The sequence below is a fragment of the Vigna unguiculata genome, chromosome 1 (assembly GCF_037176805.1).
Source record: "Vigna unguiculata cultivar grain cowpea cultivar isolate G323 ecotype 2 chromosome 1, ASM3717680v1, whole genome shotgun sequence".
Taxonomy (NCBI): Eukaryota; Viridiplantae; Streptophyta; class Magnoliopsida; order Fabales; family Fabaceae; genus Vigna; species Vigna unguiculata.
In genome coordinates, this window is record NC_140792.1 from 3,396,613 (window position 1) to 3,413,258 (window position 16,646).

The 16,646-nt window shown below is 31.0% G+C and overlaps 11 non-coding genes across 11 annotated transcripts; all 11 read right to left on the reverse strand.

The window, feature by feature from the left end:
- Positions 1-2,063: 2,063 nt before the first annotated feature.
- On the reverse strand, positions 2,064-2,147 carry TRNAL-CAA (transfer RNA leucine (anticodon CAA)). The gene has a single exon. It is a non-coding gene; the product is annotated as a tRNA-Leu (tRNA).
- A 778-nt stretch (positions 2,148-2,925) lies between these two features.
- LOC146888602 (signal recognition particle RNA) lies at positions 2,926-3,230 on the reverse strand. The gene has a single exon (XR_014984927.1).
- A 1,597-nt stretch (positions 3,231-4,827) lies between these two features.
- TRNAL-CAA (transfer RNA leucine (anticodon CAA)) lies at positions 4,828-4,911 on the reverse strand. Its single transcript has one exon. It is a non-coding gene; the product is annotated as a tRNA-Leu (tRNA).
- Positions 4,912-5,690: 779 nt separating this feature from the next.
- On the reverse strand, positions 5,691-5,996 carry LOC146888603 (signal recognition particle RNA). The gene has a single exon (XR_014984926.1).
- A 1,170-nt stretch (positions 5,997-7,166) lies between these two features.
- Positions 7,167-7,472, reverse strand: LOC146888604 (signal recognition particle RNA). Its single transcript, XR_014984906.1, has one exon.
- Positions 7,473-8,642: 1,170 nt separating this feature from the next.
- LOC146888605 (signal recognition particle RNA) lies at positions 8,643-8,948 on the reverse strand. Its single transcript, XR_014984905.1, has one exon.
- A 1,170-nt stretch (positions 8,949-10,118) lies between these two features.
- Positions 10,119-10,424, reverse strand: LOC146888606 (signal recognition particle RNA). The gene has a single exon (XR_014984908.1).
- A 1,170-nt stretch (positions 10,425-11,594) lies between these two features.
- LOC146888607 (signal recognition particle RNA) lies at positions 11,595-11,900 on the reverse strand. Its single transcript, XR_014984909.1, has one exon.
- A 1,170-nt stretch (positions 11,901-13,070) lies between these two features.
- On the reverse strand, positions 13,071-13,376 carry LOC146888608 (signal recognition particle RNA). The gene has a single exon (XR_014984910.1).
- A 1,170-nt stretch (positions 13,377-14,546) lies between these two features.
- Positions 14,547-14,852, reverse strand: LOC146888609 (signal recognition particle RNA). The gene has a single exon (XR_014984911.1).
- A 1,170-nt stretch (positions 14,853-16,022) lies between these two features.
- On the reverse strand, positions 16,023-16,328 carry LOC146888610 (signal recognition particle RNA). Its single transcript, XR_014984912.1, has one exon.
- Between the last annotated feature and the right edge of the window lie 318 nt (positions 16,329-16,646).

Consider the following 16,646-nt stretch of genomic DNA (forward strand, 5'->3'; position numbering starts at 1 on the left):
TATGTGTGTTGATTAATTTTATTATTTTTATGATATGTTTGGACGAGATAAGAAAGTATAAAATAGAGTTTGTGGGTGGTGGTGTCAGAGTTTGAATCTATATTATGTAGACTAAAATAGAGTTTTGTACACCAAGTTTCGTTGAGATATAGATATCAAAGTAATTTTTTTTCATTGATATAATATGTTAACCGAAAGCGAAATAGTATAGTATATTTACTTATATATTTGGAACAATGCAGCATCATATATATATATATATATATATATATATATATATATATATATATATATATATATATATATATATATAAATGATTCTTTCATGTTATAAAATATGTTGATAAGTGTTTTTATCATTCGAGTAATAATCGTAGGAGTGAAACTTTTGGTTTGATGTGGTTTTTATGAATGTCTTGGAATTTTTTTCCTTTTTGGAGTAATATGATTCTTTCTATTTTGGTGTTATATGAGAGATGCTTTTTATGATGTTTTATTGGTATTAACTTGTGGTTCCAAAACAAAATCATAAGTTTATATTGTTTGGTAGAATACAGGAGGAAATAGAATGTTAGGATAACATTAACGTTTATATATCTTTACCATATATTATAATTAATATATATATATATATATATATATATATATATATATATATATATATATATATATATATATATATATATATATATAATACGTTGATTCTTATATAAATATATAAATGGGAATCATTTCTTTAAACAGTGGTAGGATGCTTTATAAATATTTTTATTTTATTAGGATAAAAGTTTGTTTGATTGAATTAATAAAATATGCAGTTATAAAAGTTAAAGGATCTGGAATAAGATTTTAGAAATATTAAGGAGTATATATGATTTATGTTAACATGTGAAATGATTGTAATAACATTAAATTTTTTTATTATGAGCCATTTGGAATAGTGGAGTAATGGTACTGTGTACTACATATAAAAGTTAAAAGAGAGGGTCTTTGAAGGATTTGATGATATTAAATAGCTGAACAATATGTAAAAATAAATGGATGGATTGTATGTACTGAACAGAGCAGTATATTATATAAACACGGGAAGTGTTGTTATATAATCGTGTATATTGACTATTTCATGTATTATTTCTTGGTTGTGGTTACTTGAATTTTAATTTTGTGCGATGGTTATATCTAGTTCTATAGATAAAAGTATTAACTTTGAAATGTGAAAATTGTGAGGCATGTAATGGCTTGATTGTGCATTTCGTGGTAAGGAATCCATGATATATATATATATATATATGATTGTGTGGGATTGTGATTCACTCATGTGAATGTGATTAGAAATCATACTTGATGTTATGCCTTGTGTGTTGAGTGCTTGAGGTTCTTTAGGACCTGCTAAAAATGTCAAAAACCAGTAGCATTGGCGCTACTGGTATGGCACCTGGCGATGCGGGACGAGTCGCCAGGTGATAGGGGCCAAAACAATGGTAATAGCTAATGGAATTGTGTGACGCCTGACGGTGGGGTTGGTTCCGCCAGGCGGAAAAAGATTTGGCAGTGATCTGCTAGATCAAGCCATGCGACCTGTGGTTGATAGGTTATTGACCTGCTAATATTAGTCCGGAGAAATTGCTACATCAATTAGCCACGACTTCAAGCCCCAACCGTTCGGATATCAAGACAACCAACGACGGAGTGTGATGTTGTGGTTTTGGCGTAAATCGACAATGTGTAATTTTCTTTGAGCATCGATAAGCTCTTGTGGAAAATCAACCCCTGCGATACATATTGCTAATTTTACACAAAATGAAAAAAAAGAACATAAAAGTTAAACTTGCTTTTGATTGTTTATGTAAAAAATTAATTTATTTACTCAACATTAGTACACTAAAACTATCCGTACTTAAAATGTAATATACCAAATTATTAATAGTCTTTACAACATTTTTCCATTATTAAATTTTTTACTATCATCACATTTTCATTTTCATTCCTCTACCAAAGTTTCTCTAAAATTAACTAATTTCGGTAAATCTAAATTTCATAACTAAAATTTATATTATTTAAAGTGTCAGAAGTGGGATTTGAACCCACGCCTTCTCACGAAGACCAGAACTTGAGTCTGGCGCCTTAGACCACTCGGCCATCCTGACCTTACGCTTTCTTTAATTGAAAAATGCCTTTTATTGTACAAAAAAAAAGAAGCTTTGGTACATACCGTATAATGTGCCTGAAACATCATTTTATATAAATGAAAAGATAAAAAAATATAGATTTTACGTTTTATAAATTAGTATTTGTGATAATTGAGATTATGTTTTATTATGTGTTATGTATGGTACTTACACATTGGGATTTGATATAATCAATTACTTTTTAATTAACAGTTATAATTTGATGCTTCTGTGATTTGAAGTACTTAACTATATTTTTTTAATTGGGTATTCGTTCATTTAGATCAATATTAAAATTGTATTTGTTGGCATATGATATAATTATTGATTCACTTTAACTTTTACAAATAAAATAAAAAAATACTCATTCAAACATATAAAAACATATTTTGTTAGTTTTTTTTTTAATTATTACAGCTCAAACTTAAAATAAATGTTGTTAAATCAATCAAAACGATACCATTATACTCGCAAACAATGTTCAAAACATATAGGAATATAGGTAACTATAACACATTAAAAGAATTTTAAGAAAATAACATTGTGGTCAGAAAAATATAGCTTGTCACCACTGAAGTATAAAAGTGGAGTTTAGTATACTAACATAGTATAAACAAGTAATGGACTTATTCGTATATGTTACATTGAGGGAATAAAATATAACAACTACAAAAGGAAAATTAGATGTTAGAGAGAGATGTTAAGAAATATCTCAAATGTAAAGCAATGCTGAATCAAAACTCAATAAAAAATGAAAAAAGGTGATGGTCCAAGCAAGTGAGGCTGCCTAGGTGATTTTTTGGAGGGTGGTTGCGACAACTTGTTATCCTTCCACTATTGGGAGGTAGAGGTAATCGTTGCTCTGTGAAACCAGCCTCACGCAGTGCCCTCTTGTCTAAGAGAGATGAGACTTATGCCTTCGCACAAGTCCCATCACCAACTCTCAACTTGGAATGGACAAGCCAGCTTTTAGCATCCATAACTCCAACCAGGGAGCCACAAAGTTGTTCCATCACCTTCATGCCCCCACTTGGGTTACAAGCTCTTGTCACTTAGCTCGGCGAGAACACAAGCTTGAGATCCACTATATAAAGTTTATTTTCTTTCACATTCTGCACAATGTGGGACTTCTACTTTACATTACATAAGTGGTAAAGTATACCAACCCTTACACAAAAACTTGGTTCCAATGCAGTAACAAACATTCATAACTTCGTATCTCTTTACATTCTCAATAAACGCAAGTTATCGCCTATTTTTCTTTCTTTTGCTCTCGTTTCATTCCATCACATCTCTTACAAATTGTCATTTTTGTTTTTGTGTTCCCTATAAATGTAGATGGACATTTTGGTTGTGAATGAAATATTTTCCAAAAGTGAATTCTAAAGATCTTTTCTAAAAGTAGAATTCCGAGAGATGAATTCCAAAATTTAAAAATGTGTGTGTATCTTAATTCAAAACTGAGGAAGGATGTTCTTGCTCTGCAAAGTACTTTTTACTTTTTGATGGCTTATTTTAAACAAAAAGAAAAAGACAAGAGGTAAGATTTAAACCTACAATCTTGTTGGAAGTTAAAATTTAAATTAAAATTGTACATGTAACTCTCGTATATATTACAACCTGGAAACCATTTTTCAAACATAGTTTCCTAGAAGAATTTATTATTTATCATTGTAGTCCATTATTCTAGAGCAAAAACAACCTATCAACTAATACATCACTAGAGTAATCAATTAGTAATCCATTACTTTAAATAAAAACAAAACTAGTTCAATCAAAACAATTTATGTAATACTTTATTGATTCATTTTAACTTTTACATATCAAATAAAAAATTACTCATTCAAACATATAAAAACATATTTTGTTACTTTTATTTTAATTATTACATCTCAAACTTAAAACAAATGTTGTTAAATCTATCAAAACGATACCATTATACTCGCAAACAATGTACAAAACATATAGGAATATAGGTAACTATAACACATTTAAAGAATTCTAAGAAAATGACATTGTGGTTAGAAAACTATAGCCTGTTACCATTGAAGTATAAAAGTGGAGTTTAGTATACTAACATAGTATAAAAAAGTAATGGACTTATTCGTATATGTTACATTGAGGGAATAAAATATAACAACTGCAAAAGGAAAATTAGATGTTAGAGAGAGATGTTAAGAAATATCTCAAATGTAAAGCAATGCTGAATGAAAGCTCAATCAGAAATGAAAAAGGTGATGGTCCAAGCAAGTGAGGCCTGCTAGATCGAGCCATGCGACCTGTGGTTGATAGGTTATTGACCCGCTAATATTAGTCCGGAGAAATTGCTACACCAACTAGCCACGACTTCAAGCCCCAACCGTTTGGATATCAAGACAACCAACGACGGAGTGTGATGTTGTGGCTTTGGCGTAAATCGACAATGTGTAATTTTCTTTGAGCATCGATAAGGTCTTGTGGAAAATCAACCCCTGCGATACATATTGCTAATTTTAAACAAAATGAAAAAAAAGAACATAAAAGTTAAACTTGCTTTTGGTTGTTTATGTAAAAAATTAATTTATTTACTCAACATTAGTACACTAAAACTATCCGTACTTAAAATGTAATATACCAAATTATTAATAGTCTTTACAACTAAAATTTATATTATTTAAAGTGTCAGAAGTGGGATTTGAACCCACGCCTTCTCACGAAGACCAGAACTTGAGTCTGGCGCCTTAGACCACTCGGCCATCCTGACCTTACGCTTTCTTTAATTGAAAAATGCCTTTTATTGTACAAAAAAAAAGAAGCTTTGGTACATACCGTATAATGTGCCTGAAACATCATTTTATATAAATGAAAAGATAAAAAAATATAGATTTTACGTTTTATAAATTAGTATTTGTGATAATTGAGATTATGTTTTATTATGTGTTATGTATGGTACTTACACATTGGGATTTGATATAATCAATTACTTTTTAATTAACAGTTATAATTTGATGCTTCTGTGATTTGAAGTACTTAACTATATTTTTTTAATTGGGTATTCGTTCATTTAGATCAATATTAAAATTGTATTTGTTGGCATATGATATAATTATTGATTCACTTTAACTTTTACAAATAAAATAAAAAAATACTCATTCAAACATATAAAAACATATTTTGTTAGTTTTTTTTTTTAATTATTACAGCTCAAACTTAAAATAAATGTTGTTAAATCAATCAAAACGATACCATTATACTCGCAAACAATGTTCAAAACATATAGGAATATAGGTAACTATAACACATTAAAAGAATTTTAAGAAAATAACATTGTGGTCAGAAAAATATAGCTTGTCACCACTGAAGTATAAAAGTGGAGTTTAGTATACTAACATAGTATAAACAAGTAATGGACTTATTCGTATATGTTACATTGAGGGAATAAAATATAACAACTACAAAAGGAAAATTAGATGTTAGAGAGAGATGTTAAGAAATATCTCAAATGTAAAGCAATGCTGAATCAAAACTCAATAAAAAATGAAAAAAGGTGATGGTCCAAGCAAGTGAGACTGCCTAGGTGATTTTTTGGAGGGTGGTTGCGACAACTTGTTATCCTTCCACTATTGGGAGGTAGAGGTAATCGTTGCTCTGTGAAACCAGCCTCACGCAGTGCCCTCTTGTCTAAGAGAGATGAGACTTATGCCTTCGCACAAGTCCCATCACCCAACTCTCAACTTGGAATGGACAAGCCAGCTTTTAGCATCCATAACTCCAACCAGGGAGCCACAAAGTTGTTCCATCACCTTCATGCCCCCACTTGGGTTACAAGCTCTTGTCACTTAGCTCGGCGAGAACACAAGCTTGAGATCCACTATATAAAGTTTATTTTCTTTCACATTCTGCACAATGTGGGACTTCTACTTTACATTACATAAGTGGTAAAGTATACCAACCCTTACACAAAAACTTGGTTCCAATGCAGTAACAAACATTCATAACTTCGTATCTCTTTACATTCTCAATAAACGCAAGTTATCGCCTATTTTTCTTTCTTTTGCTCTCGTTTCATTCCATCACATCTCTTACAAATTGTCATTTTTGTTTTTGTGTTCCCTATAAATGTAGATGGACATTTTGGTTGTGAATGAAATATTTTCCAAAAGTGAATTCTAAAGATCTTTTCTAAAAGTAGAATTCCGAGAGATGAATTCCAAAATTTAAAAATGTGTGTGTATCTTAATTCAAAACTGAGGAAGGATGTTCTTGCTCTGCAAAGTACTTTTTACTTTTTGATGGCTTATTTTAAACAAAAAGAAAAAGACAAGAGGTAAGATTTAAACCTACAATCTTGTTGGAAGTTAAAATTTAAATTAAAATTGTACATGTAACTCTCGTATATATTACAACCTTGAAACCATTTTTCAAACATAGTTTCCTAGAAGAATTTATTATTTATCATTGTAGTCCATTATTCTAGAGCAAAAACAACCTATCAACTAATACATCACTAGAGTAATCAATTAGTAATCCATTACTTTAAATAAAAACAAAACTAGTTCAATCAAAACAATTTATGTAATACTTTATTGATTCATTTTAACTTTTACATATCAAATAAAAAATTACTCATTCAAACATATAAAAACATATTTTGTTACTTTTATTTTAATTATTACATCTCAAACTTAAAACAAATGTTGTTAAATCTATCAAAACGATACCATTATACTCGCAAACAATGTACAAAACATATAGGAATATAGGTAACTATAACACATTAAAAGAATTTTAAGAAAATAACATTGTGGTCAGAAAAATATAGCTTGTCACCATTGAAGTATAAAAGTGGAGTTTAGTATACTAACATAGTATAAACAAGTAATGGACTTATTCGTATATGTTACATTGAGGGAATAAAATATAACAACTACAAAAGGAAAATTAGATGTTAGAGAGAGATGTTAAGAAATATCTCAAATGTAAAGCAATGCTGAATCAAAACTCAATAAAAAATGAAAAAAAGGTGATGGTCCAAGCAAGTGAGGCTGCCTAGGTGATTTTTTGGAGGGTGGTTGCGACAACTTGTTATCCTTCCACTATTGGGAGGTAGAGGTAATCGTTGCTCTGTGAAACCAGCCTCACGCAGTGCCCTCTTGTCTAAGAGAGATGAGACTTATGCCTTCGCACAAGTCCCATCACCCAACTCTCAACTTGGAATGGGCAAGCCAGCTTTTAGCATCCATAACTCCAACCAGGGAGCCACAAAGTTGTTCCATCACCTTCATGCCCCCACTTGGGTTACAAGCTCTTGTCACTTAGCTCGGCGAGAACACAAGCTTGAGATCCACTATATAAAGTTTATTTTCTTTCACATTCTGCACAATGTGGGACTTCTACTTTACATTACATAAGTGGTAAAGTATACCAACCCTTACACAAAAACTTGGTTCCAATGCAGTAACAAACATTCATAACTTCGTATCTCTTTACATTCTCAATAAACGCAAGTTATCGCCTATTTTTCTTTCTCTTGCTCTCGTTTCATTCCATCACATCTCTTACAAATTGTCATTTTTGTTTTTGTGTTCCCTATAAATGTAGATGGACATTTTGGTTGTGAATGAAATATTTTCCAAAAGTGAATTCTAAAGATCTTTTCTAAAAGTAGAATTCTGAGAGATGAATTCCAAAATTTAAAAATGTGTGTGTATCTTAATTCAAAACTGAGGAAGGATGTTCTTGCTCTGCAAAGTACTTTTTACTTTTTGATGGCTTATTTTAAACAAAAAGAAAAAGACAAGAGGTAAGATTTAAACCTACAATCTTGTTGGAAGTTAAAATTTAAATTAAAATTGTACATGTAACTCTCGTATATATTACAACCTTGAAACCATTTTTCAAACATAGTTTCCTAGAAGAATTTATTATTTATCATTGTAGTCCATTATTCTAGAGCAAAAACAACCTATCAACTAATACATCACTAGAGTAATCAATTAGTAATCCATTACTTTAAATAAAAACAAAACTAGTTCAATCAAAACAATTTATGTAATACTTTATTGATTCATTTTAACTTTTACATATCAAATAAAAAATTACTCATTCAAACATATAAAAACATATTTTGTTACTTTTATTTTAATTATTACATCTCAAACTTAAAACAAATGTTGTTAAATCTATCAAAACGATACCATTATACTCGCAAACAATGTACAAAACATATAGGAATATAGGTAACTATAACACATTAAAAGAATTTTAAGAAAATAACATTGTGGTCAGAAAAATATAGCTTGTCACCATTGAAGTATAAAAGTGGAGTTTAGTATACTAACATAGTATAAACAAGTAATGGACTTATTCGTATATGTTACATTGAGGGAATAAAATATAACAACTACAAAAGGAAAATTAGATGTTAGAGAGAGATGTTAAGAAATATCTCAAATGTAAAGCAATGCTGAATCAAAACTCAATAAAAAATGAAAAAAAGGTGATGGTCCAAGCAAGTGAGGCTGCCTAGGTGATTTTTTGGAGGGTGGTTGCGACAACTTGTTATCCTTCCACTATTGGGAGGTAGAGGTAATCGTTGCTCTGTGAAACCAGCCTCACGCAGTGCCCTCTTGTCTAAGAGAGATGAGACTTATGCCTTCGCACAAGTCCCATCACCCAACTCTCAACTTGGAATGGGCAAGCCAGCTTTTAGCATCCATAACTCCAACCAGGGAGCCACAAAGTTGTTCCATCACCTTAATGCCCCCACTTGGGTTACAAGCTCTTGTCACTTAGCTCGGCGAGAACACAAGCTTGAGATCCACTATATAAAGTTTATTTTCTTTCACATTCTGCACAATGTGGGACTTCTACTTTACATTACATAAGTGGTAAAGTATACCAACCCTTACACAAAAACTTGGTTCCAATGCAGTAACAAACATTCATAACTTCGTATCTCTTTACATTCTCAATAAACGCAAGTTATCGCCTATTTTTCTTTCTCTTGCTCTCGTTTCATTCCATCACATCTCTTACAAATTGTCATTTTTGTTTTTGTGTTCCCTATAAATGTAGATGGACATTTTGGTTGTGAATGAAATATTTTCCAAAAGTGAATTCTAAAGATCTTTTCTAAAAGTAGAATTCCGAGAGATGAATTCCAAAATTTAAAAATGTGTGTGTATCTTAATTCAAAACTGAGGAAGGATGTTCTTGCTCTGCAAAGTACTTTTTACTTTTTGATGGCTTATTTTAAACAAAAAGAAAAAGACAAGAGGTAAGATTTAAACCTACAATCTTGTTGGAAGTTAAAATTTAAATTAAAATTGTACATGTAACTCTCGTATATATTACAACCTTGAAACCATTTTTCAAACATAGTTTCCTAGAAGAATTTATTATTTATCATTGTAGTCCATTATTCTAGAGCAAAAACAACCTATCAACTAATACATCACTAGAGTAATCAATTAGTAATCCATTACTTTAAATAAAAACAAAACTAGTTCAATCAAAACAATTTATGTAATACTTTATTGATTCATTTTAACTTTTACATATCAAATAAAAAATTACTCATTCAAACATATAAAAACATATTTTGTTACTTTTATTTTAATTATTACATCTCAAACTTAAAACAAATGTTGTTAAATCTATCAAAACGATACCATTATACTCGCAAACAATGTACAAAACATATAGGAATATAGGTAACTATAACACATTAAAAGAATTTTAAGAAAATAACATTGTGGTCAGAAAAATATAGCTTGTCACCATTGAAGTATAAAAGTGGAGTTTAGTATACTAACATAGTATAAACAAGTAATGGACTTATTCGTATATGTTACATTGAGGGAATAAAATATAACAACTACAAAAGGAAAATTAGATGTTAGAGAGAGATGTTAAGAAATATCTCAAATGTAAAGCAATGCTGAATCAAAACTCAATAAAAAATGAAAAAAAGGTGATGGTCCAAGCAAGTGAGGCTGCCTAGGTGATTTTTTGGAGGGTGGTTGCGACAACTTGTTATCCTTCCACTATTGGGAGGTAGAGGTAATCGTTGCTCTGTGAAACCAGCCTCACGCAGTGCCCTCTTGTCTAAGAGAGATGAGACTTATGCCTTCGCACAAGTCCCATCACCCAACTCTCAACTTGGAATGGGCAAGCCAGCTTTTAGCATCCATAACTCCAACCAGGGAGCCACAAAGTTGTTCCATCACCTTCATGCCCCCACTTGGGTTACAAGCTCTTGTCACTTAGCTCGGCGAGAACACAAGCTTGAGATCCACTATATAAAGTTTATTTTCTTTCACATTCTGCACAATGTGGGACTTCTACTTTACATTACATAAGTGGTAAAGTATACCAACCCTTACACAAAAACTTGGTTCCAATGCAGTAACAAACATTCATAACTTCGTATCTCTTTACATTCTCAATAAACGCAAGTTATCGCCTATTTTTCTTTCTTTTGCTCTCGTTTCATTCCATCACATCTCTTACAAATTGTCATTTTTGTTTTTGTGTTCCCTATAAATGTAGATGGACATTTTGGTTGTGAATGAAATATTTTCCAAAAGTGAATTCTAAAGATCTTTTCTAAAAGTAGAATTCCGAGAGATGAATTCCAAAATTTAAAAATGTGTGTGTATCTTAATTCAAAACTGAGGAAGGATGTTCTTGCTCTGCAAAGTACTTTTTACTTTTTGATGGCTTATTTTAAACAAAAAGAAAAAGACAAGAGGTAAGATTTAAACCTACAATCTTGTTGGAAGTTAAAATTTAAATTAAAATTGTACATGTAACTCTCGTATATATTACAATCTTGAAACCATTTTTCAAACATAGTTTCCTAGAAGAATTTATTATTTATCATTGTAGTCCATTATTCTAGAGCAAAAACAACCTATCAACTAATACATCACTAGAGTAATCAATTAGTAATCCATTACTTTAAATAAAAACAAAACTAGTTCAATCAAAACAATTTATGTAATACTTTATTGATTCATTTTAACTTTTACATATCAAATAAAAAATTACTCATTCAAACATATAAAAACATATTTTGTTACTTTTATTTTAATTATTACATCTCAAACTTAAAACAAATGTTGTTAAATCTATCAAAACGATACCATTATACTCGCAAACAATGTACAAAACATATAGGAATATAGGTAACTATAACACATTAAAAGAATTTTAAGAAAATAACATTGTGGTCAGAAAAATATAGCTTGTCACCATTGAAGTATAAAAGTGGAGTTTAGTATACTAACATAGTATAAACAAGTAATGGACTTATTCGTATATGTTACATTGAGGGAATAAAATATAACAACTACAAAAGGAAAATTAGATGTTAGAGAGAGATGTTAAGAAATATCTCAAATGTAAAGCAATGCTGAATCAAAACTCAATAAAAAATGAAAAAAAGGTGATGGTCCAAGCAAGTGAGGCTGCCTAGGTGATTTTTTGGAGGGTGGTTGCGACAACTTGTTATCCTTCCACTATTGGGAGGTAGAGGTAATCGTTGCTCTGTGAAACCAGCCTCACGCAGTGCCCTCTTGTCTAAGAGAGATGAGACTTATGCCTTCGCACAAGTCCCATCACCCAACTCTCAACTTGGAATGGGCAAGCCAGCTTTTAGCATCCATAACTCCAACCAGGGAGCCACAAAGTTGTTCCATCACCTTCATGCCCCCACTTGGGTTACAAGCTCTTGTCACTTAGCTCGGCGAGAACACAAGCTTGAGATCCACTATATAAAGTTTATTTTCTTTCACATTCTGCACAATGTGGGACTTCTACTTTACATTACATAAGTGGTAAAGTATACCAACCCTTACACAAAAACTTGGTTCCAATGCAGTAACAAACATTCATAACTTCGTATCTCTTTACATTCTCAATAAACGCAAGTTATCGCCTATTTTTCTTTCTCTTGCTCTCGTTTCATTCCATCACATCTCTTACAAATTGTCATTTTTGTTTTTGTGTTCCCTATAAATGTAGATGGACATTTTGGTTGTGAATGAAATATTTTCCAAAAGTGAATTCTAAAGATCTTTTCTAAAAGTAGAATTCCGAGAGATGAATTCCAAAATTTAAAAATGTGTGTGTATCTTAATTCAAAACTGAGGAAGGATGTTCTTGCTCTGCAAAGTACTTTTTACTTTTTGATGGCTTATTTTAAACAAAAAGAAAAAGACAAGAGGTAAGATTTAAACCTACAATCTTGTTGGAAGTTAAAATTTAAATTAAAATTGTACATGTAACTCTCGTATATATTACAACCTTGAAACCATTTTTCAAACATAGTTTCCTAGAAGAATTTATTATTTATCATTGTAGTCCATTATTCTAGAGCAAAAACAACCTATCAACTAATACATCACTAGAGTAATCAATTAGTAATCCATTACTTTAAATAAAAACAAAACTAGTTCAATCAAAACAATTTATGTAATACTTTATTGATTCATTTTAACTTTTACATATCAAATAAAAAATTACTCATTCAAACATATAAAAACATATTTTGTTACTTTTATTTTAATTATTACATCTCAAACTTAAAACAAATGTTGTTAAATCTATCAAAACGATACCATTATACTCGCAAACAATGTACAAAACATATAGGAATATAGGTAACTATAACACATTAAAAGAATTTTAAGAAAATAACATTGTGGTCAGAAAAATATAGCTTGTCACCATTGAAGTATAAAAGTGGAGTTTAGTATACTAACATAGTATAAACAAGTAATGGACTTATTCGTATATGTTACATTGAGGGAATAAAATATAACAACTACAAAAGGAAAATTAGATGTTAGAGAGAGATGTTAAGAAATATCTCAAATGTAAAGCAATGCTGAATCAAAACTCAATAAAAAATGAAAAAAAGGTGATGGTCCAAGCAAGTGAGGCTGCCTAGGTGATTTTTTGGAGGGTGGTTGCGACAACTTGTTATCCTTCCACTATTGGGAGGTAGAGGTAATCGTTGCTCTGTGAAACCAGCCTCACGCAGTGCCCTCTTGTCTAAGAGAGATGAGACTTATGCCTTCGCACAAGTCCCATCACCCAACTCTCAACTTGGAATGGGCAAGCCAGCTTTTAGCATCCATAACTCCAACCAGGGAGCCACAAAGTTGTTCCATCACCTTCATGCCCCCACTTGGGTTACAAGCTCTTGTCACTTAGCTCGGCGAGAACACAAGCTTGAGATCCACTATATAAAGTTTATTTTCTTTCACATTCTGCACAATGTGGGACTTCTACTTTACATTACATAAGTGGTAAAGTATACCAACCCTTACACAAAAACTTGGTTCCAATGCAGTAACAAACATTCATAACTTCGTATCTCTTTACATTCTCAATAAACGCAAGTTATCGCCTATTTTTCTTTCTCTTGCTCTCGTTTCATTCCATCACATCTCTTACAAATTGTCATTTTTGTTTTTGTGTTCCCTATAAATGTAGATGGACATTTTGGTTGTGAATGAAATATTTTCCAAAAGTGAATTCTAAAGATCTTTTCTAAAAGTAGAATTCTGAGAGATGAATTCCAAAATTTAAAAATGTGTGTGTATCTTAATTCAAAACTGAGGAAGGATGTTCTTGCTCTGCAAAGTACTTTTTACTTTTTGATGGCTTATTTTAAACAAAAAGAAAAAGACAAGAGGTAAGATTTAAACCTACAATCTTGTTGGAAGTTAAAATTTAAATTAAAATTGTACATGTAACTCTCGTATATATTACAACCTTGAAACCATTTTTCAAACATAGTTTCCTAGAAGAATTTATTATTTATCATTGTAGTCCATTATTCTAGAGCAAAAACAACCTATCAACTAATACATCACTAGAGTAATCAATTAGTAATCCATTACTTTAAATAAAAACAAAACTAGTTCAATCAAAACAATTTATGTAATACTTTATTGATTCATTTTAACTTTTACATATCAAATAAAAAATTACTCATTCAAACATATAAAAACATATTTTGTTACTTTTATTTTAATTATTACATCTCAAACTTAAAACAAATGTTGTTAAATCTATCAAAACGATACCATTATACTCGCAAACAATGTACAAAACATATAGGAATATAGGTAACTATAACACATTAAAAGAATTTTAAGAAAATAACATTGTGGTCAGAAAAATATAGCTTGTCACCATTGAAGTATAAAAGTGGAGTTTAGTATACTAACATAGTATAAACAAGTAATGGACTTATTCGTATATGTTACATTGAGGGAATAAAATATAACAACTACAAAAGGAAAATTAGATGTTAGAGAGAGATGTTAAGAAATATCTCAAATGTAAAGCAATGCTGAATCAAAACTCAATAAAAAATGAAAAAAAGGTGATGGTCCAAGCAAGTGAGGCTGCCTAGGTGATTTTTTGGAGGGTGGTTGCGACAACTTGTTATCCTTCCACTATTGGGAGGTAGAGGTAATCGTTGCTCTGTGAAACCAGCCTCACGCAGTGCCCTCTTGTCTAAGAGAGATGAGACTTATGCCTTCGCACAAGTCCCATCACCCAACTCTCAACTTGGAATGGGCAAGCCAGCTTTTAGCATCCATAACTCCAACCAGGGAGCCACAAAGTTGTTCCATCACCTTCATGCCCCCACTTGGGTTACAAGCTCTTGTCACTTAGCTCGGCGAGAACACAAGCTTGAGATCCACTATATAAAGTTTATTTTCTTTCACATTCTGCACAATGTGGGACTTCTACTTTACATTACATAAGTGGTAAAGTATACCAACCCTTACACAAAAACTTGGTTCCAATGCAGTAACAAACATTCATAACTTCGTATCTCTTTACATTCTCAATAAACGCAAGTTATCGCCTATTTTTCTTTCTCTTGCTCTCGTTTCATTCCATCACATCTCTTACAAATTGTCATTTTTGTTTTTGTGTTCCCTATAAATGTAGATGGACATTTTGGTTGTGAATGAAATATTTTCCAAAAGTGAATTCTAAAGATCTTTTCTAAAAGTAGAATTCCGAGAGATGAATTCCAAAATTTAAAAATGTGTGTGTATCTTAATTCAAAACTGAGGAAGGATGTTCTTGCTCTGCAAAGTACTTTTTACTTTTTGATGGCTTATTTTAAACAAAAAGAAAAAGACAAGAGGTAAGATTTAAACCTACAATCTTGTTGGAAGTTAAAATTTAAATTAAAATTGTACATGTAACTCTCGTATATATTACAACCTTGAAACCATTTTTCAAACATAGTTTCCTAGAAGAATTTATTATTTATCATTGTAGTCCATTATTCTAGAGCAAAAACAACCTATCAACTAATACATCACTAGAGTAATCAATTAGTAATCCATTACTTTAAATAAAAACAAAACTAGTTCAATCAAAACAATTTATGTAATACTTTATTGATTCATTTTAACTTTTACATATCAAATAAAAAATTACTCATTCAAACATATAAAAACATATTTTGTTACTTTTATTTTAATTATTACATCTCAAACTTAAAACAAATGTTGTTAAATCTATCAAAACGATACCATTATACTCGCAAACAATGTACAAAACATATAGGAATATAGGTAACTATAACACATTAAAAGAATTTTAAGAAAATAACATTGTGGTCAGAAAAATATAGCTTGTCACCATTGAAGTATAAAAGTGGAGTTTAGTATACTAACATAGTATAAACAAGTAATGGACTTATTCGTATATGTTACATTGAGGGAATAAAATATAACAACTACAAAAGGAAAATTAGATGTTAGAGAGAGATGTTAAGAAATATCTCAAATGTAAAGCAATGCTGAATCAAAACTCAATAAAAAATGAAAAAAAGGTGATGGTCCAAGCAAGTGAGGCTGCCTAGGTGATTTTTTGGAGGGTGGTTGCGACAACTTGTTATCCTTCCACTATTGGGAGGTAGAGGTAATCGTTGCTCTGTGAAACCAGCCTCACGCAGTGCCCTCTTGTCTAAGAGAGATGAGACTTATGCCTTCGCACAAGTCCCATCACCCAACTCTCAACTTGGAATGGGCAAGCCAGCTTTTAGCATCCATAACTCCAACCAGGGAGCCACAAAGTTGTTCCATCACCTTCATGCCCCCACTTGGGTTACAAGCTCTTGTCACTTAGCTCGGCGAGAACACAAGCTTGAGATCCACTATATAAAGTTTATTTTCTTTCACATTCTGCACAATGTGGGACTTCTACTTTACATTACATAAGTGGTAAAGTATACCAACCCTTACACAAAAACTTGGTTCCAATGCAGTAACAAACATTCATAACTTCGTATCTCTTTACATTCTCAATAAACGCAAGTTATCGCCTATTTTTCTTTCTCTTGCTCTCGTTTCATTCCATCACATCTCTTACAAATTGTCATTTTTGTTTTTGTGTTCCCTATAAATGTAGATGGACATTTTGGTTGTGAATGAAATATTTTCCAAAAGTGAA